The sequence below is a fragment of the Eschrichtius robustus genome, chromosome 8, assembly GCF_028021215.1.
Source record: "Eschrichtius robustus isolate mEscRob2 chromosome 8, mEscRob2.pri, whole genome shotgun sequence".
Lineage (NCBI taxonomy): Eukaryota > Metazoa > Chordata > Mammalia > Artiodactyla > Eschrichtiidae > Eschrichtius > Eschrichtius robustus.
In genome coordinates, this window is record NC_090831.1 from 15,748,715 (window position 1) to 15,755,087 (window position 6,373).

Below are 6,373 nucleotides of genomic sequence, written 5' to 3' on the forward strand. Positions count from 1 at the left end.
CCCTGAAAGAATAGATAATGATAGTGCACAGTGCTGAAATGACTAAAGGGATAATGTTGATGCAATTCAGCGTCCCCAAAACGATTACAGTTCATTTTCTTTAATTAGCTTTTTCAAGTTTTGACTTTAATTCTTTATTGTGTAACTTCTGGAAGATGCCATTCAGAAAAACATCACCATGAAATCCATCAGAAATGTTTAGACAGTTGTCATCACAAAGAGTCAAAATGCCTGCTTTGTTCTCTACTGTTGACCCTGCTTTGTCCTACATTGATGGTTGCTGATTCGACTTTGTAAGGATATAAATGATTTCTTTTTAAATGTTTGAGGGAGGTGGTTTTTAGCTTTGGGATCAGATAGGAATGGTGTTCCACTGACAGAAACCTGAAAAAGAGTGAGTTAAATGAAGTAGTAGTATTTTCACTTGGAACAGAGATGTCTGGTGGTTTGTGGCTCAGATGACCTTTGCATGTTGACCTTTGAGACTTTGACATGAAATGGAGTCTTCAAAGTTCGACAAGATTAATGTATTACCCTACTTGTTATCTAAACCTTCCAAGTTTATTAACATCATAGGTTTGCCCCATATGTGGGAAGTGCATCTCTTCTTTCAGGAAAGAAGGGACCCCACAATACCATTTTTAGTTTAGTTTAGATTACAGTGGTTCTCAAACTTCAGTATGTATCAGAATCACCAAGTGTTTCTTGCTATACAGATTCTAATCCCACCTTCAGAGTTTCTGGTTCAGTGGATCTGGGGGTAGGTCCCAAGAATTTGCTTTTCTAACAAGTTCCCAGCTGATGCTGATACTGGTGGTCTGGATACCACACTTTGAGAACCACTCAGAAGAATTTTATTACAACAGGTCAAAATCCCTGCTAGTATGGAATTCCCAGATAAGGCTCTGAAGCCTTAACTTCTGTGACTTAGCTGTTGACTCGAATTAATTCAGCAATCGTTTCTTGAGTGCCTGCTACGTGCTCAGCCCTGACCGACACTGCTAGCCCTGAGACGAGAAACAAAGATAAGTCAGACAAAGACTTTAAAAGCTTACAAACATACGTCAAGTACCTATATAACTCAACCAAGAGGCAGAGAATCTATACTTTTTCTATTTATGCTGTTGGTAGTATATGTAGGATTTTTAATGGAAAGCCAAATTTCTTTCATCGTACTATTCCAATTATTCCAATGGTTATTCTGCATTTTTATTTCGAATAGGGGATTATGTCCTGTAACCACCTTGAGTCCTAGATAACTTTTGTTACAGGGAAGTCCCAGCCCAGTTCACCACATGTGCTATTCCTGTTACCAAACCAAGCTTACCAGACACACAGCAAAGCCAATTTCCTGACACCGGCTTGTGGTGAGGGAAATACAGCGTTTATTGTAAGGCACCCAACGTGGAGCCAAGCAAGGAGAATGGGCAGCTTATGCTCAAAATCCCCAACCTCCCAAGTGGCTTTTAGGGAGGGGGTTTAAAAGGAAAGGTTAGGGGTGTGGGTTGCCAGAGGGGATGGGGGAGGGCCGATCAGCTCAAGCACAATTCTGTGATTTGTTGATGGTGAGGTAACAGAGCGATTCACAGGGGTCAGCATTATCAATCCTCAAGCTCCAGCTGGTCTGGGGAGGCTACAGGCTTATGGCCATCATGTAGTCAACTTCTTCTACTTGGTGGGGGGTTTTAAGTATCTGCAAAACAACTCAAGGATACGGCTCCTCAGGATGTTATCTGTGGCCCTTGAGGAGGAAATAAAGGTCCTTGACTTTGTTTTATGGCTAAACTATTATTCATTTGTCTTGCCTGACTGTTTTCCTTTGTTTCTGCATGCTCTCGCTTCTCTGATTACATTTACTCTTTAGAACTCAGGGAAGGCCTAGGAAGCTAAAGCTTTTCTACAAACAAAAGGCAGGGGACACGGAGGTGGAGGTGTCTGTCCCCAGGAAGGCTCTGCAGGATCCTGCTGCATTTCGTTCCAAGTAGGCTGATCTGCACCACCTCCCATCATGCCCTCACCCCAGATAGAAATGGAGAAAAGTCATTACAAGCAATAACAGAGACCCAAGATCTGAATCATAACCCTTCTCCTCCCGAAGAAGGCAAGTTACACCTGCATCACAGTCAGTAGTGATGGCCCATATGGTTAGTTATGTGGTGTCTTTTTGGTGAAGGAAAACACTTTCCCAGCTGTTCTTGGAAAGAGTAATGGAGAACTCGCCCCAGCTCCAGCTAATGGCAAGCTTACCCTGAGAAGCGGTGGTAGCAGTGTAGACAGGTTCTAATGTAATTTAAATGGCTCACCAACCTGATAAAGGCTTCATGTCTCCAATAAATTATACTCTTAAGCAAAGATAAGGGAATACAATAAATGTGTGAATCCAGGTAAAGTGAGACAAAACTAAACATTTCTTATTGAATCTAAACTCATTGGCATATAGAGACACATTTCTATTAGTTTACTTATGGTTCTCAAAATACTATACTAACGTACATTTTCCATATGCCATTGAGTAACCATTGCTAATACATGCATCTTAAGGTGAGAAAAACGTACTTAGTAAAGATTTTGAATTAAAAAAACCTCTTTTATGTGGCTACCAAAATTTCCTATTTAGGATTTCTGAAGATTTAAAAACTCAGTGTACTGGAACCTCACTAAATAAGTTGTGCCTAAAACTAATAAAAATGACAGATCTGATTGTCTAGATACCACAGTGGCGTGGAAAGAGTGTGGGTCGTGGAGGGACATAGATCTGACTTTGAATTGCAGTCCTGCCACTGAATGGCTGTTTGTAAGAAGGGAGTAATGCCTACTTCACAGGATTTGGAAGTGTTAAATAAAATAAAGCACATAAAGTCTTTAGAAGAATGTTTTATATATACTCATCACTTAAGAAGTGCTTTCCTCTTCCACCTCCTTTCTTTCGTTTTTTTCCTCCATTTCCTGCTCCTCTTCTTCTTTCTTTCCTTTTTCCTCTACTTCTCCCTCCTCCTCCTCCCCCTTCCCCTCCTCCCACCCCTTATTCTTCCCCTCCTCCTCTGCCCCCTCCTTTACTCTTCTTGTTTTATCCCTATCGCTTTGTCTCAGTGAGTACTGTCCTGCTCAGAGGAACTACCTCATTGAATCTCTAGCATCCTTTTCACCTACTGAGGTTGAATTTGATCTCTGAAATGGTCCAATGTCATTCAGAACCGACACTGTACCTGCGGGTAAGGCTGGTGAGCGTTGCTCTAAAGCAGTGGTCTGTAACTACTGCTGCTGCAAGTCCAGCCCTCTGCCTGTTTTGTATGGCCTGCGAGTTTAAAGGCGTTTTTACATTTTTAAATGTTTGGAAAAGATCAAAAGAAGGATGAAATTTCATGACATGTGAAAATTACATGAAATTCAAATTTCAGGGTCCATGAGGAATAACGTTTTGTTGGATCTCAGCCACCCCCATTTGTTGAGTATCATCTGTAGCTGCTTTTACACAGCTATGCCAGAGTTGAGTTGTTGCAACAGAGAGGGTGTGGCCGCAAAACCTAAAATATGTATCTGACCCCTTTACAGAAAAAGTTTGCTGACCCCTGTTCTAAAGGAACAGAACATGTGTGGATTTTAATTTGGTTCTGAAGCCAGTTCTGAAAGGGGAGCTTCATGGGAGGAGCCGCTGTAGCAGGATTAGAATGAGTATTGAGCTTCCTAAGGTGGCTTGTGTGGAGAGCATTCCAGGAGATGGATGATGGAGTTTCTGGTAGAATTGCCTACACACACAGACGAAAATCCATCTCTCTGCTCTTCTCATGATACCACTAACTCCTGACAAAATTTAGTGAGTGATGACTACCTACAAAGGAGTTTTGTTACCGGCTCCCCTGATCTTTCAGACAGTTTTATCTATGAAGCATCCAGGGCGCTGGTCTGGGGGAGACCAGGACAATAAGGTTTCACTGAAACAATCCCTATGAACAGTTTAGACCTGCATTTCAGAAGATATCTAATAACAATGTAAACCCCTCCCCTTCTCCCAATTACTCTGTTATCCCTGGGAAATCCGTTGTCTTTTCTGAGCAAGCTGAGAATCTATTGTATCTCTTTTGGAGAAGAACTGACCAGATCAAATATCCACCTTGAAACCCATTATAAAGGCTTTTTTAGAAACAGATTGAAAGCGATCACATATTCCTTGATAGTCCCCCCTGATGGAGTCAGTCCTGGCATTTGTGAATAACTGCCTATTGGTTTTCAATTCAATACAAACAGCTATTCCTGGGAGGATTAGTGATAGAGTGTGTTGCTTTAAAGGAACAAATGAGGTGACTAGGAAGGGGTGGTTTTCTGCAGCCATGTGGAAGGCACCATGTAACCTGGTCTCCAATGACTGAAATGAGGCAGGAGACAGAGGAACAGAGCCATTAGGTGGACTTAAAGCTCAGATGGTCGAGCCAGACAAGCCCACAAATTTAATAGGTTAATGAACACCATCTGTCAGTTGCATCGGCACTCCTGACTCTTTCTGGGAGCACCTATTTCTCTCTTAGTCTCACCCCAGCCTCCTGTTCACATCGCTGCTTCAGCCACTCATTGAACAGATGAATGAGCCCTTCTCCCACACGACCCTGATTAGCCACTCACTTATTCAGTTGAGTGCTAATTATGTGCCAGGCGCCGTGCTAAGTGTGTGAGACACAAAGCAGAAAAAGAAGTGTTTCCTGCCCTCCCCTGGGAGGTGCTGACAGGCTCCCAATGGAGACAGACTTGGAAACGAGTGTCATGGAGTCCGGTGGCCTTCCAATAGATGCCCGTCTGTGCGAGTGAAAAGCTCCTGCTGGGGACAGACCAGGAAACTAACCGTTGCAGTTCCTTATAAACCATGAGTTGGGTGAGCTAGTGTGGGATCCTAAGGGCTATATGTGCTAAGTGGAGAGTCTGAACATGACTCTGAGATCCCCAGGCCCCTGGGCATGGGAGTCACGTGACCAGGGTTTTGGAATGATGCTCTGGAAGCCATGTGGAGAACGGATTGGAGGGTCCTGACGCCAGAGGCGGGAAGCGTCATTAGAGCTCTTCGGGTACCCGGGCGGGTGGGACCACCTAGAGAAGGTGAAAATTAGAGAGAGGCGGGAGAGAGATTCAACTGAACCTGATGGCTTCTTAAGGCGGTGGGGGAAAGGAGAGAGAAGAGCCGATGGCATCCAGCATCCGGCATCCGGCATCCGGCATCCGGCATCCAGCTTGGAGTCCAAGCACATGAAGGTCATTCAAACACTGCACTTTTGTAGGATGAGAAGGGTGGAGGAGAATTCTGGGACAAGAGATTTTTAAGAAACGTGGTAGAATTTGGGGAATGAGAGACATATATAGGATGAATGGAGGAAGAGAAGTCTAAAGGGGGCTGGGAAAGCTCATCAGAGAGCTAGAAGGTGAAGGACCCTGTGGATGCCGAGGGAGGAGAGCACAGAAAGGGGGGCGGCCAGCGGACAACAGCGCCACACACTGCGGAAAGGTCAAATGAGACCATGGTAGAAACTGTCATTCCAGATACCAAGGACTTCAAGCTTAGACCTGCAGGATCCTCCCAGAGGTGGCCCCAACCTCCTTTTCCAAATGCATTGCCTTTTTTTCTTACCTCTGCCAGATCGAGCTATTCTGTTTCCTTTGTGTAGCCCTCAGTTTCCACCTCCTGCTCCTTTTCCTTCCTGGAGGGAATGCTGTAAAGTCCACATCAAATACCACCTTGCATTTTGACTGAACTGGCATTGCTCTCTCGCTTCTCTCTGCAATCCCAGCACTTTATCTGTACCTCTCTGGGTCACCAGTCACCTTCTCCCTAATATTATAATGACTCATGTCATTGTCCTCTTTCCACTCAATTGTGAAGCAGACAAATTGTATTCGCCTAATACCTAGGGTTTCAAGTATTAGGTCATATTAAAGACATGTAATCGTCTTTTACTGATGATTTAAAGAATGCTAAAGCCAACCTCCTCCACCACTAAAGTTTAGCTCTTACCGGAAATGTAATGATTTGTAATATGAAATTATGAAAGCTGACTTTCTTAGAATATTCTCCTGTTTTGTGTTCATTTTCCATAGACGATTTTAAATTTGATTACAAAAGGCCAGTCTATACTTAGCGAGTCGAGAACAGATGAGCATTTTAAAACACTGGTTCTCAAACTTGGCTGCACGGGTGGAATCACATGGGGAGTTTTAAAAACACTGACCCTGTTGCCAGATTCCACCCCCAGAGCTTCTGCCGTAATTGGTTAGGAGTGTGGCCTGGGCTTTGGGAGGCTTCAGATCATCTCAGGTGGCTCTAATGAGCAGAGGAGTTCGAGAACCACTGTTTTTCACGCTGATTTGCATTGAAGATCGCATCTGTTCCTGG